The sequence below is a fragment of the Neolamprologus brichardi genome, chromosome 9 (assembly GCF_056152115.1).
Source record: "Neolamprologus brichardi isolate AB-2024 chromosome 9, ASM5615211v1, whole genome shotgun sequence".
Classification (NCBI taxonomy): domain Eukaryota; kingdom Metazoa; phylum Chordata; class Actinopteri; order Cichliformes; family Cichlidae; genus Neolamprologus; species Neolamprologus brichardi.
The window spans coordinates 38,808,820-38,835,278 of record NC_142112.1 but is presented as its reverse complement, the minus strand read 5'-3'; the positions used below and the strand labels follow the sequence as shown (position 1 = coordinate 38,835,278).

At 42.7% G+C, this 26,459-nt stretch overlaps 2 protein-coding genes across 3 annotated transcripts in view; both read right to left on the bottom strand.

The window, feature by feature from the left end:
* LOC148101640 (protein NLRC3-like) overlaps positions 1–26,459 on the bottom strand; it is a 91,150-nt gene that overhangs the window by 2,159 nt on the left and 62,532 nt on the right. The gene's annotated exons all lie outside the window — the stretch shown is intronic.
* Positions 1–26,459, bottom strand: part of LOC148101642 (protein NLRC3-like) — a 148,407-nt gene that overhangs the window by 114,684 nt on the left and 7,264 nt on the right. The gene's annotated exons all lie outside the window — the stretch shown is intronic.

Below are 26,459 nucleotides of genomic sequence, written 5' to 3'. Positions count from 1 at the left end.
CATGACTTTTAAAAACACCAGTGTAGGTTTATAAGGCCCTGAAGGTTAAAAAAAAAAAAACCCACCTAAATTTTCCACAAAAATGACATCACTTTTGGTTTCGGGCAGGTCATGGCGGACACGTGATAGTTCGCGCTGACGTCTATTCCAACCTAGGAAGTGTTGCAAACTGCTGATCGGATCGGCAAAGCGTGTTTCTGGCATATTATGCTTTTGTTGCTGCAACTGCTTTTTATGCAATATTTGCAAAGCTATAAGTGGAAGGAAACTGTGACCGAGGACACGCTGATGGCATAAGATGTAAGTACAACTCCTCCGGTTCCATATGCAAAACAAATTATTGCGCTAGCTTATGTGGTTCCAGTTCTACAGAGATTTAAAAATAGTTATGTCATGAATCGCTGTGTGGCAGGCAGGAGTTGGACCCAAGATGCAGGCACTCAGACTCGAGGGATGAACTCAAAAAACTCAGCTTTATTTGCTGACAGGGGAAAGCACACAAAACTAAACTAAACTGGGAAAATATGAACTCACACTTTGCAGAGAAGCACACGAGGAAACACACAGCTTGAGGGACGACGCGACACTGACTCAGAGAAACACAGGGTTTAAATACACTGGGAAGTAACGAGGGGAATGAGACACAGAAGGAGCGCACAGCTGGGAGAAATCAGGACTGACGAGACAAGCAAAGCAGGACGCATTCACATAAGACACGGACCTTCAAAGTAAAACAGGAAGTATCACACAGAGACGCGAACACGGTGGAGACAGCAACTAAGAAACACAGAGACAAACCATAAGGTAGAGGACTCTCAGAACCGAAAGACACAGAGGGAAACTCAAACATGCAGACAGACTTACACCGAACAGAAGGGACACAGAGAAACATGAAGGGATCGAAACTAGAAACCATAGAATAACTCACAAGTACAATAATACAAAAAGCACAAAGAACTAAACATGCTGGGTCAGGAGACCCAGGACCCTGACAAGTTATGCACAACGGAGCGTGCCCGCCCCGACCGGTCTTAAAGGATTAAACACAGTGAGCACACACAGAGGCAGACTCTGTCTAAACCCTCAGAACAAAAGCTGTCCACATGTTTCTGTCAGTCCAAATACTTCAAGCAGTTTTTGCTGTGATCACTGCCTTCACACTGTTACAGTCAAAGCTGGAAATCATTCACAAGGAAACTTCATATTCACCAAAACTCAGTGTGATGTCATCAGGGAATGTCTCCGCCTCCAGCTCACATCAAAGCATATGACTACCTGAGCAGTTGGCATTACCCAGCATGCCGTGCAGCAGTGTCAGTTTGTAAATGTGCAATAATTCCTGCTCCAAACTGTTTCACAGATTGCTGTGTGCCGTGACCTTTGAACCTTAGAACTGTGAGGAAGAAGCTACACAGTTAATTGACTATGTGCACGTTAGCATATGCTACTTCCGGTGCGGAAACTCCTGTGGGGAGCTTTGTTTCCGGTGTCCTATTCGCGCCCTATTTAGGGTCCAAAACAAGTTAAGCAAATGAATGAATCAAGCAGCGATTTACATTTCTATAGATGTCTCGGGCATTTACCCAATATATCTGTAAATGATGTTCATCGACTTGTCGATATTTTTTCCCCGTGCCTCAGAGCAAAAGAGAAAAGGGATTCAAATGCTATATTTCTCAGCTGTCCCTCGTTTATCGCCTGTGTTATGTTCTAAAAATAACCAGCGATAGGTGAAATCAAGTAGCCAATTTTATTTTTTGACGGTGCAAAACGTTTCGTGGACATCGTGGACATACAGTACTGCACTTCAGAGTCACACTGCTAGCATCGATGCAGCAATTCTGTACTGTACAGGAGAGACGTCACGGAGGAGATCGTCTGCAGCGATCAGGACACAATGTGACGTAAAAAAAAGCATGCAAACTTGCACTAAAAAAATCTGCGAAACAGCTAGGTGAAAGGTGAACCGTGTTATAGTGAGGGACCGCTGTAATTTTGAAAGTAAGTCACAACATACCCTTCGTAAATACTAATGTATAGAAACCGTTACCAGCAATCATTCATTTTTTGTGTGGCTTTTTTCATGGTTTGTTAACATGCTGTGTAGGTGTGTACTTGACTAGCTGATATTGACATAATGGGGGAAACATCTGGTTTGACTATTCTTCACCTGTAGTTTGAATGCTGAACATTTGCCTGCTTAAATCATGAGACCAGTCACTATACAGAGATGTGCTTCTGAATGTGGACGATGTGTCTTCTGCTGCAGTTCTGCTTGTGTTGAGTGATGTAAACAACTGATCGATCTAAACTCTTTAAACGTCAAAGTTGATCATTAGATTTTTTATGACACAACAGTGGTGAGTGTTCCCACCTTCTGCTCTTTGTAACTTAACGCGATCTTTCCGTTTTCGAGTTTTGGACATGATTTTGGAGGATATCTTTGCAGTAGCGATTGACCGCAAAGTAAAGCTACCGGAAATGTACAACCCCACATCCGGTCTCAAACCAGGAAGTTAGCATTTTCTCGTGCACAGGGTCAATCAGGGTCCCCTCTCTCTGAATCAGGAAAGGTGGGCAGGCCGCGTGTGGGCCGCAGGCCATACGTTGAGTATCACTGTTTGAAATGTGATCATTGTTCTGCTGCAGTCAATGGACTAAACCAGAGAAGAAGAAAACAGATTTTACCATGAAGATCCTCAGTGTGGATCAGTATAATATCAGCCTGATGTCTGCAGTTTAGTGTCAGCACAACTTTCACATCATATTCATCTCAGCACAACTAAAACATGCTGACTGACCCCAGAGTTTCAAGTTTACATCCTGGACTCTCCAGGAAACCACACAGATGCTTCACTCCTGGATCCTTCAGCTTGTTAAGTTGTAGGTCCAGATGTCTCAGATGGGAGGGGTTGGACTTCAGTGCTGCTGCCAGATAATCACAGCTGATATCTGACAAACCACAGTTCTCCAATCTGTATAAAGAATGAAAGATGTAAGTTTATTAGACAAAGTGCTTGAAATCATTCAGTGTTTCATCATCTGTTCAGAGCTGAAGAAGGTTCAGAATGTAGAAGTTTAGAAAATGGAAACTCCAAACAGCTGAAGCCAACAGGAAGCAGCTTCAAACAGGAAACTGTGCAGAGTTTCAGACTATATGTCCTGATGCAGCCAGTTGGATTTTGGAGATTTGAATCTCTGTTCTGTGACTAAGTCCTTGAATCATTTCTTCCAGTTGGTCCAACAAGACAGACTAAGTATTGGACATGTGTTGTGGCTCCATTAGGGGAGCTTCTAAATGTGATGTGATGGCCCCTCTGGGTCTGTCAGGTCACAGCACTGAAGAGAGCTCAAACTGGGCACACAGTTGTTCCAGTCTGGACCAAAGACTCTATACTGAGACTGAGGGACTGCTTTGACTGCACCCACTGGGACTTTTTAAAGGCTCATGTTCTCATTTAGATCATTGATTTCTACTGACATTTCTTTCTGGGAAAAATGGGGATTACTTTGGAAACAGGAAGTATTTTCCCCAATAAGCAGCCCTGGATTAGTAAATCACTCCAACATGTTCTCAGGCAGAAGAAGCTGTCTTGTTATGAGGGAGAGAAGAAAAAGATTGAGGCACAGAAACTTGTTGAAAGAGAGATAAAGCAGCTAAAATCAGGTGTAAAAGTAAAGCAGAGGATGAGCTGAATAAAGGACACTCAAGGCTGGCTTGGAAAGGAATGAAGTCCATGGTGGGGATGCAGAACAAGGAGCAAAGATGAATGTGATGCTGAATCAGCAGAAGACTTGGACTCATTTGATTCCAGCTTTGATATCATTGATTTCAATGAAGAGCTTTGTGATTGTAGCAAAGGGCTGGTAGCTCTGAGAGTCCCACTGATGAGGTGTTTGTGTGGAAATCTCTTAGTGGGACCAAAGAGAGAAAAAGCCCTGGTCCTGATGCTGTGGGAGGGAAATGATTGAAGTGTGCTGTGAGGAACTGACTGGGAGATTTTTAAACATTTTCCAGTCCTCCTTGGAACAACAGGAAGTTCCCAGCATATGGAAACAAAGGTTAAGTGTCCTATGGCCCTCAGTGATGATGGTGCTGTGGCCCCACCACCTCCACCTCTTTGTAAAGGAACTAACTGTAATCTGAAGCTTCAAATGGAACTAAGACTTCCTCCACTAGGTGGCAGTGTCTGATGAGAAAGTGTTAGTGGAGCTGGCCTGGAGTCAGAAACAGGAAGATGCAAGATTTGGGCTGAAATGGAGAAAGTGGTTCGCACTAGTGCCTTAAAGCAAGAAGGTTGTAGGTTGAAGCTTGTTGGCCTTTCTGTGGAGGTTGGATGTTCTCCCACAGTCCAATGAAATGCTGCTTAGGTTCATTGGTGCTTCTAAATTGGCTGTAGGTGTGGATGTGAGAGAGTGCTTCTCTGTCTCTCTCTGTTGGCACTGTGATGGACTGCTCACCTGTGCAGGTGGACCACGCCTCTTGCCCTATGACAGCTAGGACACAGGCTGCAGCCCTGTGAGCCTAAGCTGAATAAACAGTTAGCAAAAATGATCCATAGATGGCCTGAAACTCCCCAGTTAGCAGTTTGGTAGATAGCTATGACATGCTAATCCCATCCAGCAGCTGTATTCTACCTGTAAGCTGATCCCTGCTGAGCCAAAGCACTTTTTCATATACAAATTACAACCTTTAATAGAAACCTATTGGTCAGCATCTTATTAGCCTGCTGTTAGCTTCATTCCACAGAAAACTGAGAGAAACTAACAGAGTTGATAAAGAATAAAGAGAAATGTGCTGATTTAAAGCCTTTGAAGTGCTTCAGATGATCTCTGTCCACTTCTGTCCACTCATTCATTCATGTAAGCTTTCTAATGCAGCTTTGATCTTCACAGTCTGCTTTATGAAACTCATTCTAACCCTGAATGTCAGAGTGTTCCTCCTTCTCTTTCCCATCATTCATGCTGGCAGTGGAGGAGATTTGGATGTTGGACTGTGTTTTGGATGATGTGTGTATGTTTGTGTTGGACTGCTGTCTGTAAAGCAAACACACATTTTGCTTTGGATTTCAGTATCAGACAGACTTTAAGGTGGAATGAAGAGTTGAAGAGTTTCACAGTGAATTATCCAGTGGAGGATTTTTCTTCTTCTTTGAAGGTTTGAAATGTGAACATTGTTCTGCTGCAGTCAATGGACTAAACCAGAGAAGAAGAAAACAGACTTTACCATGAAGATCCTCAGTGTGGATCAGTATAATATCAGCCTGATGCCTGCAGGTTAGTGTCAGCACAACTTTCACATCATATTCATCTCAGCACAACTAAAACATGCTGACTGACCCCAGAGTTTCAAGTTTACATCCTGGACTCTCCAGGAAACCACACAGATGCTTCACTCCTGGATCCTGCAGGTTGTTCCAGCCCAGGTCCAGCTCTCTCAGATGGGAGGGGTTGGACTTCAGTGCTGCTGCCAGATAATCACAGCTGATCTCTGACAAACCACAGTTGTCCAATCTGTATAAAGAATGAAAGATGTAAGTTTATTAGACAAAGTGCTTGAAATCATTCAGTGTTTCATCATCTGTTCAGAGCTGAAGAAGGTTCAGAATGTAGAAGTTTAGAAAATGGAAACTCCAAACAGCTGAAGCCAACAGGAAGCAGCTTCAAACAAACACAACAAGAGAAAAAACTCTGAATGTTTCACATTAAAGTCGTACATTTCTCATAAAAACAGGACAAAGACTTGAAAAAGTCGTGTTTTTCCTTCCAGGAACCACATGGCTTCACTTTTAAAGGTGAAGTGAGAAAGAAATGGACATATTTGAAGTCCAACACCTTTTTCCAGTCACATGATTAAAGCAGACAAACTACAAGCTCATTTTCATTCCAACAAGTCATCTTCTGACCTGGACTAACAACACTGGTCTCTATGTGCAGCTGGCTGTGAGACCAGTGCTCAGGGAGCGTCTACAAAGTGCAGCACTGAAAGAACATCACACACTCATTTGCTTCCATCACACAAACATCTACTGTCATTATTGTCACCAAACTCTGTGGATCCTTTATTGCAAATTCAAATGGGATCAAATGGTCAGACAAAAGAGGGTTATGAGGAAATATGATGAAATGTTGTGTATTAGCAGCAAGTTATTGAATCTTTATCCTCAGAAACCAAACAAAATGATTGAAAAACATGTTTTTACAAACTCAGTGTTGGACTTGGATCAGCAGGATAAGCTGATGTTTAAAGGCATTTGAGTCTCGCTGTATGAGAGTCCAGTTATTACTCAATATTTATGGATGATGTTCTTTCAGTGTTGCACTTTGTAGACGCTCCCTGAGCCTCACAGCCAGCTGCACATGGACCAGCTGACATTACCCAGCATTAGAGGCGGCTGTAAAAAAATTCATGTTCCCATTTAAATGGTTTTAATTTGAATAAAACGATGTTGATTCATTCAATCCTGAATCGATGTTTAATATAAATGAATTTTGCCAGAATCTCAGCTTAAAGCTCACAAACTATTTCAACAAGCAGCAAACAGCTAAAACAGTAAATGAGAGCAGCTAAACACACAAAGATGGAAACACAGAGCGTGGATCGTTCACTCGACGGCACGTACACGAACACGCCGTCGGGGCTGAAAGTGGACAGCTCACAGATCCTGAAGCTGCAGGTTTCATCTGTCTCCAACCAAAACTGAGTGAAGCAGCAGTAAAAGAAGATCCAAACTCTGCTTCACGTTTGATAAATATGCTCATGAATTCTCTCTGACTTTGGCTGTTCCTGCCTGCACAGCTCTCTCTCTCTCTCAGTGTACTCCAAGAACAGCTTCAAACATCTGTTTCTGCATCATTCACTGTTTATTAGCCACCAGTCTGCTGTTGTGTTCAGTGCTGTCGGCCTCTGACAGTAAAGCCTCATTTCTGCTGTTCCATGGAAACTTTTTAAAATGATGACAAATTAAAAAGTCTCAGCTGTGTCTGTAATCAAACCTCTGTAACTTTGCTTCACTTCAGCAGCATCAGCTCATGTTCACATGTTGATTCATGGTTTGCTTCAGTTTTTGATGGACTGCAGAAGATTTTGAAGGTTATCTGCTATAAAAAGCCAGAAGAGGAAAATCTGCTTCATGTGTTTCTGTTTGATCCTCAGTGACTTTGACACAAAGGCCTCTGCTGTGATGATCACACCTCTGATCAAGTCTCACAGTGTCACAACTGATAAATGATCAGAGTTAGAATATTTCTGACTGTCTGCTGTGTGCCGTGACCTTTGACCTGCTAAAGACCGTCAGCTGTGGATTATTCATTGTTGTGTCTGATACTTAGAACTGTGAGGAAGAAGCTACACAGTTAATCAGGGTCCCCTCTCTCTGAATCAGGAAAGGTGGGCAGGCCGCGTGTGGGCCGCGGGCCATACGTTGAGTCTCACTGTTTGAAATGTGAACATTGTTCTGCTGCAGTCAATGGACTAAACCAGAGAAGAAGAAAACAGACTTTACCATGAAGATCCTCAGTGTGGATCAGTATAATATCAGCCTGATGTCTGCAGTTTAGTGTCAGCACAACTTTCACATCATATTCATCTCAGCACAACTAAAACATGCTGACTGACCTCAGAGTTTCAAGTTTACATCCTGGACTCTCCAGGAAACCACACAGATGCTTCACTCCTGGATCCTGCAGGTTGTTCCAGCTCAGCTCCAGCTGTCTCAGATGGGAGGGGTTGGACTTCAGTGCTGCTGCCAGATAATCACAGCTGATCTCTGACAAATCACAGAGCTCCAATCTGTATAAAGAATGAAAGATGTAAGTTTATTAGACAAAGTGCTTGAAATCATTCAGTGTTTCATCATCTGTTCAGAGCTGAAGAAGGTTCAGAATGTAGAAGTTTAGAAAATGGAAACTCCAAACAGCTGAAGCCAACAGGAAGCAGCTTCAAACAAACACAACAAGAGAAAAAACTCTGAATGTTTCACATTAAAGTCGTACATTTCTCATAAAAACAGGACAAAGACTTGAAAAAGTCGTGTTTTTCCTTCCAGGAACCACATGGCTTCACTTTTAAAGGTGAAGTGTGAAAGAAATGGACATTTTTGAAGTCCAACACCTTTTTCCAGTCATATTATTAAAGCAGACAAACTACAAGCTCATTTTCATTCCAACAAGTCATCTTCTGACCTGGACTAACAACACTGGTCTCTATGTGCAGCTGGCTTTGAGACCAGTGCTCAGGGAGCGTCTACAAAGTGCAACACTGAAAGAACATCACACACTCATTTGCTTCCATCACACAAACATTTACTGTCATTATTGTCACCAAACTCTGTGGATCCTTTATTGCAAATTCAAATGGGATCAAATGGTCAGACAAAAGAGGGTTATGAGGAAATATGATGAAATGTTGTGTATTAGCAGCAAGTTATTGAATCATTTTCCTCAGAAACCAAACAAAATGATTGACAAACATGTTTTTACAAACTCAGTGTTGGACTTGGATCAGCAGGATAAGCTGATGTTTAAAGGCATTTGAGTCTCGCTGTATGAGAGTCCAGTTATTACTCAATATTTATGGATGATGTTCTTTCAGTGTTGCACTTTGTAGACGCTCCCTGAGCCTCACAGCCAGCTGCACATGGACCAGCTGACATTACCCAGCATTAGAGGCGGCTGTAAAAAATTCATGTTCCCATTTAAATGTTTTAATTTGAATAAAACGATGTTGATTCATTCAATCCTGAATCGATGTTTAATATAAATGTATTTTGCCAGAATCTCAGCTTAAAGCTCACAAACTATTTCAACAAGCACTGTGCTGCCCTCACGACACGTGACCATGTGAAGCTCGACACCCAGCGAACAAAATAGACGAGATCTCCACACAAGGCTTGCTTTTCTTGATTTTAATAAAGATCCTATTAAGCCTTTCCTCTCTCAAGGCTTCTCCTTGCTATTTCTTATTTGTAACTGAAATATACAGAAAGTGAAAATAAATTGCTAGCTACTACACATCTTAATGACAAACTTAATGATTAGCCTAGCTTAACACGTGCGTTACATTAGCATCGCAGTTCACTCCAGGTAAACACATATAAAAGTTGTTTCTGAACACATTAATACTCACAAAGACGAACGTTTCCCAAGGTACAAGCGTGTAGGGCACTCTTAGCGTGTACATGAACTCGTTCACTCTTTTAATACTTCCGAAGCACTTTTCACAGCATTAACGGAGAAAATACGTCAAAGATATGCGAATGATCAGAGTGCTCCCTCGCTCCCATTTCCGCACATACAATACAAAGATCGCTTGTGGTAACCAGGTCTCACTCTGAGCAAAATTTGAACCCAGACATTGTAGCTGTTTTTAGCATGAATTACTTATGTTTCTTAACTTTGAACTTATTTATCACTTTGCTGATGTAACTTAATCAGACTATGCACTAACTACTGACTTTTGACCAAAAGCCATAACAAGCAGCAAACAGCTAAAACAGTAAATGAGAGCAGCTAAACACACAAAGATGGAAACACAGAGCGTGGATCGTTCACTCGACGGCACGTACACGGACACGCCGTCGGGGCTGAAAGTGGACAGCTCACAGATCCTGAAGCTGCAGGTTTCATCTGTCTCCAACCAAAACTGAGTGAAGCAGCAGCAAAAGAAGATCCAAACTCTGCTTCACGTTTGATAAATATGCTCATGAATTCTCTCTGACTTTGGCTGTTCCTGCCTGCACAGCTCTCTCTCTCTCAGTGTACTCCAAGAACAGCTTCAAACATCTGTTTCTGCATCATTCACTGTTTATTAGCCACCAGTCTGCTGTTGTGTTCAGTGCTGTCGGCCTCTGACAGTAAAGCCTCATTTCTGCTGTTCCATGGAAACTTTTTAAAATGATGACAGATTACAAACTCTCAGCTGTGTCTGTAATCAAACCTCTGTAACTTTGCTTCACTTCAGCAGCATCAGCTCATGTTCACATGTTGATTCATGGTTTGCTTCAGTTTTTGATGGACTGCAGAAGATTTTGAAGGTTATCTGCTATAAAAAGCCAGAAGAGGAAAATCTGCTTCATGTGTTTCTGTTTGATCCTCAGTGACTTTGACACAAAGGCCTCTGCTGTGATGATCACACCTCTGATCAAGTCTCACAGTGTCACAACTGATAAATGATCAGAGTTAGAATATTTCTGACTGTCTGCTGTGACCTTTGACCTGCTAAAGACAGTCAGCTTTGGATTATTCATTGTTGTGTCTGATACTTAGAACTGTGAGGAAGAAGCTACACAGTTAATCAGGGTCCCCTCTCTCTGAATCAGGAAAGGTGGGCAGGCCGCGTGTGGGCCGCGGGCCATACGTTGAGTCTCACTGTTTGAAATGTGAACATTGTTCTGCTGCAGTCAATGGACTAAACCAGAGAAGAAGAAAACAGACTTTACCATGAAGATCCTCAGTGTGGATCAGTATAATATCAGCCTGATGTCTGCAGTTTAGTGTCAGCAACCCTTCACATCATATTCATCTCAGCACAACTAAAACATGCTGACTGACCTCAGAGTTTCAAGTTTACATCCTGGACTCTCCAGGAAACCACACAGATGCTTCACTCCTGGATCCTGCAGGTTGTAGTTCTTGCTCAGCTCCAGCTCTCTCAGATGGGAGGGGTTGGACTTCAGTGCTGCTGCCAGATAATCACAGCCGATCTCTGACAAATCACAGTCCACCAATCTGTATAAAGAATGAAAGATGTAAGTTTATTAGACAAAGTGCTTGAAATCATTCAGTGTTTCATCATCTGTTCAGAGCTGAAGAAGGTTCAGAATGTAGAAGTTTAGAAAATGGAAACTTCAAACAGCTGAAGCCAACAGGAAGCAGCTTCAAACAAACACAACAAGAGAAAAAACTCTGAATGTTTCACATTAAAGTCGTACATTTCTCATAAAAACAGGACAAAGACTTGAAAAAGTCGTGTTTTTCCTTCCAGGAACCACAAGGCTTCACTTTTAAAGGTGAAGTGTGAAAGAAATGGACATATTTGAAGTCCAACACCTTTTTCCAGTCACATTATTAAAGCAGACAAACTACAAGCTCATTTTCATTCCAACAAGTCATCTTCTGACCTGGACTAACAACACCGGTCTCTATGAGGCAAAAGCGTGGCTGCAGGGCGGGCCCACTAGCTCGGCTAAAGAAACAGCCATTTAAGCCACCGCTTCCGAGTATTTTCCTCTCCAACGTCAGGTCTATAACCAACAAAATCGACGAACTGAGATTACAGATTGCAGTCAACAAGTGTGTACGGGACAGCAGCATAATATTACTCACAGAGACTTGGCTGCAGCCATCAATTCCGGACTCGGCTATTGAGCTAGCAGGCCGCACGGTCCACCGTCACGACAGGAACGGCCACTCCGGTAAGATCAAAGGAGGGGGTTTATGCATCTACACCAATGACAGCTGGTGCAAAAATACAAAAACTGTAGACAGCCATTGTTCCCCGGATTTGGAATATTTGACTGAAGTGCAGACCCGTCTACATACCTCGCGAGTTTACTGTTTTCATGGTAACGGCCGTGTATGTACCACCCGATGCTAATGCTAACTCGGCCATGGAGGAGCTGCACAAGACAATAAGCAACCAGCTGAACTCCCATCCAAACGCAGTGCACATTATAGCTGGGGACTTCAACCATGCTGATTTAAGGTCAGTATTCCCCAGATTTGAACAGCATATTACATGTGCAACGAGGGGGAAAACACACTGGATAAAGGCTACAGCAACATCCAAAAAGGCTACAGAGCAACCCCTCTACCACATCTAGGTTTGTCAGACCACATGTCCATGCTGCTGATCCCTGCATACACTCCCATTAGGAGAAGAGCCCCCCCAGTCTCAAAAACTGTGAAAACCTGGCCAGAAGGTGCATCACATCAGCTGCAGGACTGTTTTGAAAACACGGACTGGAGCGTGTTCGAACATCAGGACCTTGAAGAGCACACAACATCAGTGCTCTCATATATTAATTTCTGTGTCAACAGTGTCACTGTGGACAAACGTCTCCAACCAGAAACCCTGGATGACTAAAGAGGTCCAGGTCCTGCTGAAGCAGCGTGACGCCGCTTTTAGATCCGGTGATGGTATGCAGTACAGTGCAGCCAGATCTGAGTTGCAAAGAGGCATCAGAGAGGCCAAGGCAGCGTACAAGAGAAGGATCGAAGACCACTTCAGCACCAACAACTCACGACAGGTATGGCAGGGAGTTCAGCACTTAACCAACTACAAACCTTGCAATACCACGTTGGCTGAGGGTAACGCGGAGCTTGCGGAGGAGCTGAACCACTTCTTCGCACGCTTTGAGGTGAAGGGACCAGAGGCAGCAGCAGCAAAAACATCGGACAGCAGCAGCAGCCCAAGCCTCATAGTGCAGGAATATGAGGTGAGGCGCACACTGAGGGCAGTGAACCCCAGGAAGGCCGCCGGACCAGATGGGGTAACCGCAAGGGTCCTAAAAGAGTGTGCAGACCAGCTGGCCGGGGTCTTCACTAAGATCTTCAACTCTTCACTGTCCCAGTCCTGCATCCCGCCGTGCCTAAAGTCAGCCACAATTGTCCCACTGCCAAAGCGTACTAACATTAGCAGCCTCAACGACTACCGACCAGTTGCTCTAACACCTGTTATAATGAAGTGCTTTGAGAAACTGGTCCGACGTCACATCATGTCCTGGCTGCCACCCACACTCGACCCGCTCCAGTTTGCATACAGAGCTAACAGATCAACTGAAGATGCCATTGCTACAACGCTCCACACCACCATCTCTCACCTGGAAGTGCAGGGCCGTTACGCCAGGCTGCTCTTTGTTGACTTTAGCTCTGCTTTCAACACGATACTCCCGGACAAACTAATAGTTAAACTGCTGGAAATCGGACTTCCTTCTACCACCTGCCGCTGGATCAGAGACTTCCTCTCAGACCGTGTACAGAGAGTTCGAGTGGGTTCTCATCTTTCCTCAGCCCTCAGTCTCAACACCGGCTCTCCACAAGGCTGTGTACTGAGTCCCCTACTGTACACTCTGTACACACATGACTGTGTTAGTTCCCACCCAGACAACACAGTCATCAAGTTTGCAGATGGTACCACTGTGGTGGGGCTCATCTCAGGGGGAGATGAGACGGCGTACAGAGCTGAAGTTCAGAGGCTGTCAGATTGGTGTGTAGATAACAACCTGGACCTTAATACCACCAAGACAAAAGAACTGGTAGTTGACTTCAGAAGGAGGAAGTCCGAGCTGCAGCCTATCAGCATCAACGGGGAGTGCGTGGAAAGGGTCTCCAGTTTCAAGTTTCGGGGAGTGCACATAGACACAGACCTCCAATGGAGCTCTAACACCTCTGCGGTCTTAAAGAAGGCCCAACAGCGTCTCCACTTTCTGAGGATCCTCAGAAAAATGGACCTGAAGAAGGAGCTGCTGACCGTCTTCTACCGCTGCTCCATTGAAAGTGTGCTGACGTATTGCATCGGTGTGTGGTTCTCCAGCTGCACCACAGCACACAGAAAGGCACTCCAGAGGGTCATCAATATGGCCCAAAAAATCATTGGACATCCTCTTCCCTCCCTGAAGGACCTGTACAGCACTCGCTGTCTCAAGAGGGCCCGCAGCATCCTACGGGACGGTACAGACCCAGGACACCGGGTGTTTAAGCTGCTGTCGTCCGGCAGGAGGTTCAGTCTGCTGAGGTCCCGGACAAATAGACTCAAGGACAGCTTTTACACCAGGGCAATAGCCCTGATCAATGCTAACAGCTGACCTGATTGGCTACCTCCCTGGACTTTTTTAGGGGGGAGGTGACAATGTTTAAAACAACAATAACAATAATAATATTTATATTTATAACAAGGTGCAATAATAATTAATGTGCAATAATAACAGTGTGCAATAAAAATACACTTCTTTTTTATTACTAAGTTATTGTACTGTGTTGTGTTGTTTGTGTTGCGTTGTGATGTGTCATATCGTGTCGTGTTGTGTTATATGTAGTGCCGACGTAGGACAGTTTTCCAATTTCATTGTACTATTGTACTATGTATGACTGTGCAATGACAATAAAGAGTTATCTTGACTTATCTTATGTGCAGCTGGCTGTGAGACCAGTGCTCAGGGAGCGTCTACAAAGTGCAATACTGAAAGAACATCACACACTCATTTGCTTCCATCACACAAACATCTATTTTCATTATTGTCACCAAACTCTGTGGATCCTTTATTGCAAATTCAAATGGGATCAAATGGTCAGACAAAAGAGGGTTATGAGGAAATATGATGAAATGTTGTGTATTAGCAGCAAGTTATTGAATCATTTTCCTCAGAAACCAAACAAAATGATTGACAAACATGTTTTTACAAACTCAGTGTTGGATTTGGATCAGCAGGATAAGCTGATGTTTAAAGGCATTTGAGTCTCGCTGTATGAGAGTCCAGTTATTACTCAATATTTATGGATGATGTTTTTTCAGTGTTGCACTTTGTAGACGCTCCCTGAGCCTCACAGCCAGCTGCACATGAACCAGCTGACATTACCCAGCATTAGAGGCGGCTGTAAAAAATTCATGTTCCCATTTAAATGGTTTTAATTTGAATAAAACGATGTTGATTCATTCAATCCTGAATCGATGTTTAATATAAATGAATTTTGCCAGAATCTCAGCTTAAAGCTCACAAACTATTTCAACAAGCACTGTGCTGCCCTCACGACACGTGACCATGTGAAGCTCGACACCCAGCGAACAAAATAGACGAGATCTCCACACAAGGCTTGCTTTTCTTGATTTTAATGAAGATCCTTTTAAGCCTTTCCTCTCTCAAGGCTTCTCCTTGCTATTTCTTATTTGTAACTGAAATATACAGAAAGTGAAAATAAATTGCTAGCTACTACACATCTTAATGACAAACTTAATGATTAGCCTAGCTTAACACGTGCGTTACATTAGCATCGCAGTTCACTCCAGGTAAACACATATAAAAGTTGTTTCTGAACACATTAATACTCACAAAGACGAACGTTTCCCAAGGTACAAGCGTGTAGGGCACTCTTAGCGTGTACATGAACTCGTTCACTCTTTTAATACTTCCGAAGCACTTTTCACATCATTAACGGAGAAAATACGTCAAAGATATGCGAATGATCAGAGCGCTCCCTCGCTCCCATTTCCGCACATACAATACAAAGATCGCTTGTGGTAACCAGGTCTCACTCTGAGCAAAATTCGAACCCAGACATTGTAGCTGTTTTTAGCATGAATTACTTATAATATTTCTTAACTTTGAACTTATTTATCACTTTGCTTATGTAACTTAATTAGACTATGCACTAACTACTGACTTTTAACCAAAAGCCATAACAAGCAGCAAACAGCTAAAACAGTAAATGAGAGCAGCTAAACACACAAAGATGGAAACACAGAGCGTGGATCGTTCACTCGACGGCACGTACACGGACACGCCGTCGGGGCTGAAAGTGGACAGCTCACAGATCCTGAAGCTGCAGGTTTCATCTGTCTCCAACCAAAACTGAGTGAAGCAGCAGCAAAAGAAGATCCAAACTCTGCTTCACGTTTGATAAATATGCTCATGAATTCTCTCTGACTTTGGCTGTTCCTGCCTGCACAGCTCTCTCTCTCTCAGTGTACTCCAAGAACAGCTTCAAACATCTGTTTCTGCATCATTCACTGTTTATTAGCCACCAGTCTGCTGTTGTGTTCAGTGCTGTCGGCCTCTGACAGTAAAGCCTCATTTCTGCTGTTCCATGGAAACTTTTTAAAATGATGACAAATTGGAAAACACAGAGCTGTGTCTGTAATCAAAGCAGAGATGGAACGATTCCACTTTATATGTCCGATATCGATATGAATCCAATGTAGTCGATTTTATAATCAAACGTTTTTTTAATATCTTGCTGCATTTTGTTCTGTTTGCCACTGCGTGGCGTAACCAGTTTCACAATGGCAGTGTTTGTAATCGCAATTCGAGTTATATTTTTCTGTACTTTTGTCATATTGGAAAATTCTAAATAAAGTTGTCAAAAAAAAAAAAAGAAAAAAAAAAACCATGAGAGGTTTTTGGACAAAGTTGGTGTTTTTCCCCATTGATTAAGCACTGCTTCCAGCCAAGAATGATACCATAAATCCCCTATAGCCGCAGAAAAGGCTAACATTGCTATCTTTTTACAAAAAAAACAGCTAAACATGAGGTAGTCATTGGTTTCAGTAAATATCTTCGCTATTTGATCAGTTTTTACGGATTAATGAGGAGTTACTGAAGTGCCAGGTTTTTAAAGTTGGTGTTACATGTGGTAAGAGACTGAAAACATGCTGCTGTTTAATAAGATATTTAATATTCAGCTCTGCACAGGAGCTGCAGCACAGTGCAGCCTGTTGCTTTTACAGTATAATACTTGTAATAGAAGTACAGTAACAGTAATTAGTGACTGAGCAGCCCGGGGCGTTTCTCTTGATTTTTTTAGTAAATTAATTCACCTGCACAGCTAAACGAACCCTGACAGCCGAGTGCTCATCTTAGCTAGCTAGGTCTCAGGACCGAGCTAAGGACGGTAGTTATGGAGTAGCTTACAAACACGTTTAACTTACCGAAAAAGTGCAGCGGGGCCTCGGGTCCTTCTGTCGGGTAGTCCAGTTTACTGCAGAACACCTCAGGCTGTCAGGTTAAAACACTCGGTCGTGTTTTTGGAGCGCAAACGCTGGCCCTCCTCTCAGAGCCTAAGCTCTACCTGCTATTCGCGAACAGAGATACGCAAGTTTCTCCGTGACTGCAGCTGCCAGTCAAAGCTGCTATGATGACGTTTCACCCCAATTTAACATCACCGCGGTAGGAATTAGAATCAAACTTATGGAAGAGGAGACCCCTTGGACATCCCCACAACAAAGGAAAGAATCTTTGGAAAAATATCTGAGGAGAATTAATTTATTTGTCTGACCCAGTCCCATCCGCTAACATGGAGGAGGCGGGGTTTATGACCTATACTGCAGCCAGACACCAGGGGGCGATAGAGACGTTCTGGCTTCATTTTGGGGAGCTGTCGCGTCGTCCATGTTTTCTACAGTCATTGGTCAGACTCTAATAACTTTTACTATGGTCATGTCCAAACTCATATAGGCTGCATCCTCCTGAGGACCCGGCCTTCGTGGTCTATGTGGGCCGAGTCCTCAGGTGGTCGGGTAGGCGAGAAATAAACTGCTATGAAATGGGACTGTCTAGCCTTGAGATTTGTGTCACCGCTGTCTTGGTGGAGTTTAATAAACTCAGCTGTCTGCTTGTTGCTATCTAAAATATAACAGGACACTGGCGTAAACTCTTGGCCATCTCACTCTTCTGCTTAATCAGTTTTCTGTTTGACGTTTATTCAGCTGTGTGAAAACCACCCAGGGGATTAATACAGTGGCTTGCAAAAGTATTCGGTAGTGATGGGATTTCCATCTCTTTTTAGAGAACCGGCTCTTTCGGCTCAGCTCACTAAAAAGAGCCGGCTCTTTCGGCTCCGAACCGGCTCTTCAGGTTGTTTTGTGGCTTTAATTAATTTATTATTAACAATAATATAAAATTATGCACAAAAGAAATTACTAATGTTAAAAAAAAAAAAAAAAAAAGTGGTTTTATTTATACATGTTTATATATAAATATATGTGGTGGTCCCTAGAGACAAAGCACGTACAAACTCCAAAACACATTTCTAGCGTTAACTGAACTTCCAAAACAGAGCTACTAGATCACTTAAATTACACAATTGAAAGCATGTGTGTATTGTTTGTGTATTTATACACAAGCACTCATATATATTCAAATAATTTAAAAAAAAAAAAAAAAAAGTTCATTTACCTGTTACTACCACACACCAAATCCAGTCGTTGGTACTTGCTGACTTGTGTTGCCACTAGGTAACAAAAGCTCAACACTGCCCCCTAGCATCCTGGAGCAAAATGTGGAAGCCCGAAATTGTGTCTGCTTTCATCTTACAATCTGGCAACAAATAAATTGCACTGCGAACAAAGTCTTTCAACAAAGAAAACAATTTCGTTTCATACTTTTCAGTTATATTCACTTACAAAGCAAGTCTAACGCTTCGAGGGTTCCTTTGTTAGCCTTGCCATCGGCGACCATTGACCCAGACTTTCGCTCTGTAGTTGCTTTTTAGCATAGTACTACAAAAAATTGTAAACCTGTGATATATGATTGGTAAACGTGAAGTTAACTGTATAAACGTGTTCAATGACTTTGTTAGTTTTGGTGATTGGAGAGCACCTGCTTCAATTCGCACACAAAAACTTTAGACTCAGTTTGAATGCTCACGCGGCATGCCCACGTGACTGTACGTTGCATGCGTACATTACTTTCCATTTGTGCCTTGAATAATGAATAAGGCTACATCCACACGTACCAGCGTATTTTTTAAAACGCTGATTTTTCTATGCGTTTGCACCTTTTGTCCACGTGTAATGTATGTCTGGCCGTACATTGTGTTTGTATTTCCAGGCAATTTCACAAAGCAGAACGCAGTCTTCAGAGATCTCTACGTGAACACTGTGATACATCTGACCTTCAGTCCGAAGAAGAAACCCAGACCAGTCTTAAAAGAAATGGTAAATGGCCTGTATTTGTAAAGCGCTTTACTAGTCCCTAAGAACCCCAAAGCACTTTACACATCCAGTCATCCACCCATTCACGCACACATTCACACACTGGCTGTGTGAAGAAAGCACAAGTAAAACTTTTTTATTCACAAACATATCTTTGATTGTTAAGAATTTATGATCTTGTCTTTTATACATATCTGTGGTGCTTGCACAGTCCAAAAAGTGGAAGTTTGTAAACTTTTTAAAAATGCAAAGCCGTGTACACTTGTGCACTTCAAAAATTGCTTGTATACTGTACCTTCTTGCACGTCTCTGTTTCCTGTGTGTGTTGTTAGAAATCAAACTAACTTCAGGAAAAAAATATGCCAAAAGCACACTTGTAATTATTTTTGACCGTTTTTAATTTCTGTTAGAGTGAATTGTTAAATGTTGTCATTTTTATGCTTGCCAACTCTGATGAAAGGAATTCCACTGTCCTTCCCCCCAGATTCTCGAGGTTCTGGGTGGGGGGCCGTAGTGTTTTACTGCAGATACATCCTATCTGGAAGATCTGTTTCTTGTGATGTTGCTCCTGCTTTTATGACCCTTTGGTCAGCACGCGCACACGCGCACGCACACACGCACACACACACACACGCGCACACACACACACACGCGCACACACACACGCGCACACACACACACACACACACCCTTGTCTTAGAACCATGTGGGCGTTGCTTTGCTGTGATGTGTTTTGTGTGAACCGTCTCTCAATAAAAGGCAGTGGGAGGAGGCCAGATTTGGGGTCATTTTGTGGTAGACATCAACGAGGCCTCCCTTGCAAGTGAAACGATTGATCGCTGTTGCCTTGTTTTTCTTTCACGGGAATAAGTCCTGGATACAGCGGGGTCTGAGTTTAGACCCAACAATTTCTTTCCTTTAGACCAAATCCCCTGTACACATATACTGACTCAGAGGATGAGCAGCCTTCAAAAAAACGGTTTCCCCAGGCCCCTCGAGTGAAAATACCAGGTAATAAAATACTGTCCAGTGTCTCTGTACATATCTGTGTCTGACACAAGGAAACTTTTTTGACAAGTTGTCTGTATTCTTAAATACTTAAATATCTTTTTCTAAACATCCCTCACCACTCCGCAGTCTGCCCCCCAGCCCACTGATAGCATCCATCATAATGTCCCACCCAGCTTCCGGCACCTTTCGCCACTCCGGCACAACACACAAACCGACACAGCTTTGCGATCTCCCCAGCATGCAGAGTCTGATGTCGATGTCTTCCCTATAGATGGTATGTTTTTAAAATAGTTTTAAAGCTGCATCACAATGTTATTGTACTCTTATCTTCAAAACACCAATTTATACTCCTGAATGTCATCTTGTTGTGATTTTTTTTTCTGTAAATTCTAGTGATGCGCGAACGAATCGTTCAATACTCGAGAATCACTTTACTGACTCATGAATCATGATTCACAAGCCCAACTGACTCACTGACTCATCCCTGTTGCTGTTAGCAGCAATATATCTAGCTTATAATTAAAATTGTGGAGAAAAACACAACATCCAGTATCTTAACAAAAAAAAATTCTGCTCTGAACTGGAAGAAAAAACCCTGAGTAGAAGCTCACATCAAGAAAATAGCTCCTCGGTTCACAGTAGCATCACTCTGCTAACATGCTAACAGCACATTTGAGCTACTAACCCCCTCCCTCCTGTGCTGAATCATAGAGCGAACGAATCACTCACTCACTCACTCACCCCCTCTCTCTTGGTTCACAGCTTCTTTTTCTTCTTCTTGGTTGGCAACCAATGTTAAGGCGCATTAGTGGATATTTAGATGAGAAAATATATATTTGACACATTTAAGGAAAATACTAATAAAATAAAAATAAACAATAAATGTTTATTAAGCAATTTTGATAGGAAATTGCTTAATTTTTAGAAATGTTTTTGCTCTTTTTGGCTCTATAAAATAGTTGTTTTTTTTAGAATCACTCATCTTAGCAGTAGGATTTACATGAAAAGAGAAACAAATTAAGTTTGAGTGAAAATGTACATTTTTTGGACTCTCTGGTCAACTGACTCAGTGAATCAAATGACTCAAAAAAAACCCGATTCACTTTGGTGAGTGACTCATTAAAACTCGATTCAGTAAAAAGAATCAAATTTACCATCACTAGTAGATTCCAGAGACTCTGTGGGGCCACTATTACAAGGCAAGTTTGAAAATCTTGGAATTTCACAGTTTACATGGTATAAATGGTAAATGGCCTATATTTGTACAGTGCTTTTACTAGTCTCTAAGGACCCCAAAGCGCTTTACACATTCAGTCATCCACCCAATCACACACTGGTGATGGCAAGCTACATATACAAATATCAAATATATGTGACAGGCAAAAACTAGCAAACACTTTTAGCAGTTAGAACAACTTATACTTGAATGCAGAATGTTACACCATCACTTATGGATATATTAGTTTTTCTCCTCTCACTGCTTAAGCCATTAATCTTTCCAGAATTGTTCTTTGAAACAGATGCAACCTCACAAAAGATGTTAACGATGCTGTCAGACCAGAGCAGTTAACAAACTCCGTGAGGAGGTCAGAGCCAACCGCCATCCCTGCTGCAATGAATCTGTAGATGCTGGGGTACTGCCTCTGTATTTGCCCTTGCACAATATGGAGGAGCTAAACAATGCAGGGGCAGCTCTTCAATCACTGGAGGCAAATAAGGCAATAGTAAGTATATAAAGGTTATGTACACTTTGTAACTATAAAGTGTAATAGCTGTCAGATTTGATCAAAATACATAACAACGGCCTGTTGATTAAACACACTAGCACTTGCGAACACATTTAAGATATGAGACACGCTAATTCCATCTCTTAAAATGTGTCTATAGGTGAGACGCTTTGTCTTGATTGGAGGGACCACACTGGAGGTGTGAGTCCGCCGCGCCGCCAGACGAGCTGGCCTTGGTTCTCAACTGGGCAGGGACCAAACAAGGACCAGACAAAGCAAAAATGGGAATTTAAAGAGACAGCGCTGTGCAGATGCATATTTGGTAAGTTTTACTGTTTATTGTAGTTTATGAGCCTAAAGTGAACAATAAAGGGATCAATTGATGTGCTGGGTGTGTTTCACATTTCCTATGTCACATTTTCAGCTCAGTTTGCTGATTTCCACCTGGAAGTTAATCAGCCTAGGAGTTTATATACTTTCTCCCTGCTGGAGACAATTAACAAGAGCTTATTCATGTGCTGTAATTCACTTTTGTGTGTGTGTCTATTTTTGTCCTAGATGGCTTGACGCAGCAGGTAGGGGCGAACTCTGTCTGAGTTGGTCTTTGCTTAACCAGTCCAGAAATGGCTCCGATACGCTCCGGATCATATTGGTGGCGCAGGACTGACATCATCCATCCCCATCCCGGAGTAAAAATTAAAAAGTGACGTGAAACATAGAAATTTTAATAGGAAACTTTGTCTTTTAATAAAATATTTTGTAAACGATACACGTCTATTGACCTTTTTTTGTTTAGTTTTTTTTCTCTGTTACATGATGTGTGATGCTTTCTGTTTTTAGAATGTTACTATTGACATGATACATTGTGAGACATTTAACATATAAAGGGTGTCCAATTTGAGGAATAAGTACAATTATGTGTTTAGGTGGTTTAAGTATGATGGAAACATGTAGTAGTTTAGTGTTGCTTAAAATACCTATAAACAGTGTTGGGGAGTAACGGAATACATGTACCGCCGTTACGTATTTAAAATACAAAATATGAGTAACTGTATTCCGCTACAGTTACCGTTTAAAAAGGTGGTATTTAGAATACAGTTACTTTGTTGAAATGAATGGATTACACAGCGGTATTTTCCTGTTTCATATTGTGGCGGGTCAGGACTGTTTGGGTTTTGTTTGTTCTGTTGTTCCAGGCGGCAGCGTTACGGTTGCCATGGTTACAGGGCGACGCGCTCTCTCTGCGACTGTGTGTTTCCTGGGTGAGAGAGGCCTTTTTGTTGTTGTTGTTGTGCTAAGCTAATAGGCAGAATGCTACAGGCTCTAAAGAATGTAACCTCATGGGCAGTGTAGTCCGTGCTGCAGGGAGAATGGACTGCCATACCCGTTATGTGTCTGTGAGCGAGGAGGGAGAAAAAGGAAAAGTACGAGCTGTCATCGAGCAGAAACGGGAGCTGGAAGCATGTAAATATAATAATAACCACCGCAGCCAAACAGAGTGCCTGACAAGCCCAGCTGTAAGTAAGCTATTAAGACTCGACTGTACACCGTGTTCGTGTTTTCCTCTGAAACAATAAGTTCTGTTGGAGCTGCCTTTCAACGCCTCTCTCTGTCTCAAACTTGACCCAGACAACAAAGTAAAGCTATTTCTCGGCTACGAGCCCGACGTATTAGTCAGAGGTCCCTTTACTACGGTTCGGAGCCGCGGACCTTCAGTAATAGTAATAAATCACATTCATGTACTTGTAAAAAGCATAATAATATATTAAGTAATCCAAAGTATTCAGAATACATTACTCTCATTGAGTAACGTAACGGAATATGTTACAAAATACATTTCGGGGCATGTATCCTGTAATCTGTAGTGGAATACATTTTAAAAGTAACCTTCCCAACACTGATTATAAAGAACGGTAGATTTCCAGTCATGATTTAACCGTTGTTTCAATAAAAAGCAACTGTGCGAAAGAGGTGGAAAATCAACATCATAGTTCAACAGTGTTTCAACATCAGAATCTGACATTGTTTCAATGTCAACAGTATTAGAAAATATAGCGTCGAATCAATGTCAGCTTTCAACATTGATTCAATATCAAAACCTGACGTTGTTTCAATAACAATAAAGGGTGCAAGAGTGACGTTAGGTCAACGTCACACCTCAACGTTGATTCAGTGACATCCCCTGATATTGACTAAACATTGTTTCAATGTTTCCTTGCTATCTGGCTTGTGGCAAACTGCAAACGGGACTTTGTGCAGTGCACGACTAATAGTTGTCCTATGGACAGATTCCCCCACCTGAGCTGTAGATCTCTGCAGCTCGTCCAGAGTCACCATGGGCCTTTTGGCTGCATTTCTGATCAGCGCTCTCCTTGTTCGGCCTGTGAGTTTAGGTGGACGGCCTTGTCTTGGTAGGTTTACAGTTGTGCCATACTCCTTCCATTTCTGAATGATGACTTGAAGAGTGCTCCGTGGGATGTTCAAGGCTTGGGAAAACTTTTTGTAGCCTAAGCCTGCTTTAAATTTCTTAATAACTTTATCCCTGACCTGTCTGGTGTGTTCTTTGGACTTCATGTTGTTGTTCCCAGTATTCTCTTAGACAACCTCTGAGGCCGTCACAGAGCAGCTGTGTTTGTACTGACATTAGATTACACACAGGTGCACTCTATTTAGTCATTAGCACTCATCAGGCAATGTCTATGTGCAACTGACTGCACTCAGACCAAAGGGGCTGAATAATTACACACACCCCACTTTGCAGTTATTGTTAGTTATAAATGTTTGGAATCATGTCTGATTTTCGTTCCACTTTTCACGTGTTCACCACTTTGTGTTGGTCTTTCACGTGGAATTCCAATAAAATTGATTCATGTTTGTGGCTGTAATGTGACAAAATGTGGAATAGTTCAAGGGGGCCGAATACTTTTGCAAGCTACTGTAAAGGTTTATTTTGTCTAATCTAATAACTTTAATCTCAGCCAAACCGATTTACTCAGGAACAAATAAAACACTGAAAAAAGCCAAACAATAACATTTTTAGGTTGTCTAAGTCACTTATATATTACGTTTAACCTGAGTAGCGAAAGACCGCCGTGATCTGAACATGATGTGCCGGGAGTTGTGCTGTTCTCGGCGGCTTCAGTGACCCTCGAGCTCCCGGCGAGCTATCGAGCTGGTGGGTAACAGACGTCTCAGAAAACGTCGGAGTACTTTTGCAAATATGCGATATCTTAATAAACCGAGCAGATATTTAAAGTTTACACAGCTACTTTCTCGCCTGAAAATATGTTAAAAGTTTATTTTGTGACCCAGAAAGAGTAATAAGAGTAATAGTAAAAACTTAGTAGCGGCCGCCATTGCTGGAAACTGCAGTTTGGCTGGGCCGCGCTATGAATTCTGGGATATGGTGGGCCACGAAGGACACACCCGACCCATCCTTCAAATTTGGGGAAAATGATGCATTGGTCAGCTGCATTCGGAGGAGTCTACGAATTTGGACAGCCTTCATCGTGTTGCTGTGACGTAATCGGTCTACAAATGCGTCCTCAGGAGGATGCAGCCCATGAATTTGGACACCCCCTATGTTTGCTACTGCATAGACACATTGAATTTCCAACACAAGGAAACGACATTTTGGAAATGTTTTCACCACCCAGAGAGGAGATTACAAAGCCCCCCACCCACCCACTTTGGTGCCTCTGATCACATCACTGTTGTGCTAATGCCTGCATACAGGCCCCTGGTCAAAGTCACTAAACCAGTTCGTAAGCAGGTACGTGTGTGGCCAGAAGGACCTGCAATACTGCTTTTCCACCACAGACTGGGAGATCCTTAATCAGGCCACCACACATGACAACACCACAGACCTGCAGGAATATACAGAAACTGTCATTGGCTACATCTCAAAAGGCATCGATGAGGTCATAGAGACCACTGTCCGGGCCAATCAGAAACCATGGCTCACAGGTGAGGTCTACAGGCTCCTGAGGGTGAGAAATGCAGCCTTGAAAACTGGGGATGAGGTGAGCCTAACAACAGCAAGGGCAAACCTGTCATGTGCATCAGAGAGGTGGAAATGCAGCGCTCCAGGAGGATTTTGCAAAGCTTCAGTGACAGCAGAGACACTCAGAGGCTGTGGCAAGGGATACAGACCATCACAGACTACAAGCCCACTCCTCAGACTGCTGTCGGGTCCACCACATTACCGTAAGAGCTAAGTGAAATTTCTCTTGCTTTGAGGCACAGAACGCCACCCCAGCACAGAAGACTTCACCCCGCCAACGATTGGGTGGTGACACTATCCCCAGACAGTGTGTGGAGATCCCTTGCCAGGATCAACACACGCAAAGTCCCAGCTCCTTCCTGATTGCAGCAGGTCCTGACAACATGCTTGTCAGGACCTGCTGCAATCAGGAAGGAGACTGAAGAGCCTCCGGGCCAGAACCAGGAGACTGAGGCTACGTCCACACGTACACGGGTAGTTTTGAAAACGGAGATTTTCCGTTTTCGTTTTAAAAAATAATCCCGTCCACACGTAAAGGCAGAAATGAAGGAAAACGCTGCTAGGAACATGCCAAAGCAACAGGTGGCGATATATTCCTAACCGTGTAGAAATGTTGGCCAATCAGAAGTCTAGAAGCCTCGGTGGGAAAAAGTAAACAAAGCTGGAGCATAGAAGCAGAACCGAGTCGTATGTGTGGAGGGACAGTAACTGTGTGTGTATATGTAAGCATTTAAACACTGCAGAGAGAACAATTAACAGTAACAGTATTGTAGAAATTCAATTCACCAAAACAATAACGTGGCGCACAGTGTGACGTCAAAAAAGGCGCACACCTTTGACGCTGCGTTTTCTCCGTTTTTCTCGTCTACACGTAAATGCAAAAACTGAGTTTTCAAAAATATCCACCCTGGCAGGCGCTTTTAGAAATCTCTGTTTTCAGTGACCAAAAACGCCGTTTACGTGTGGACGAAAGATGCAAACGCATAGAAAAATCTGCGTTTTCAAAAATACCTGGGTACGTGTGGACATAGCCTGAGAGACAGCTTCATCCAGGCTGTCAGGATGCTGAATT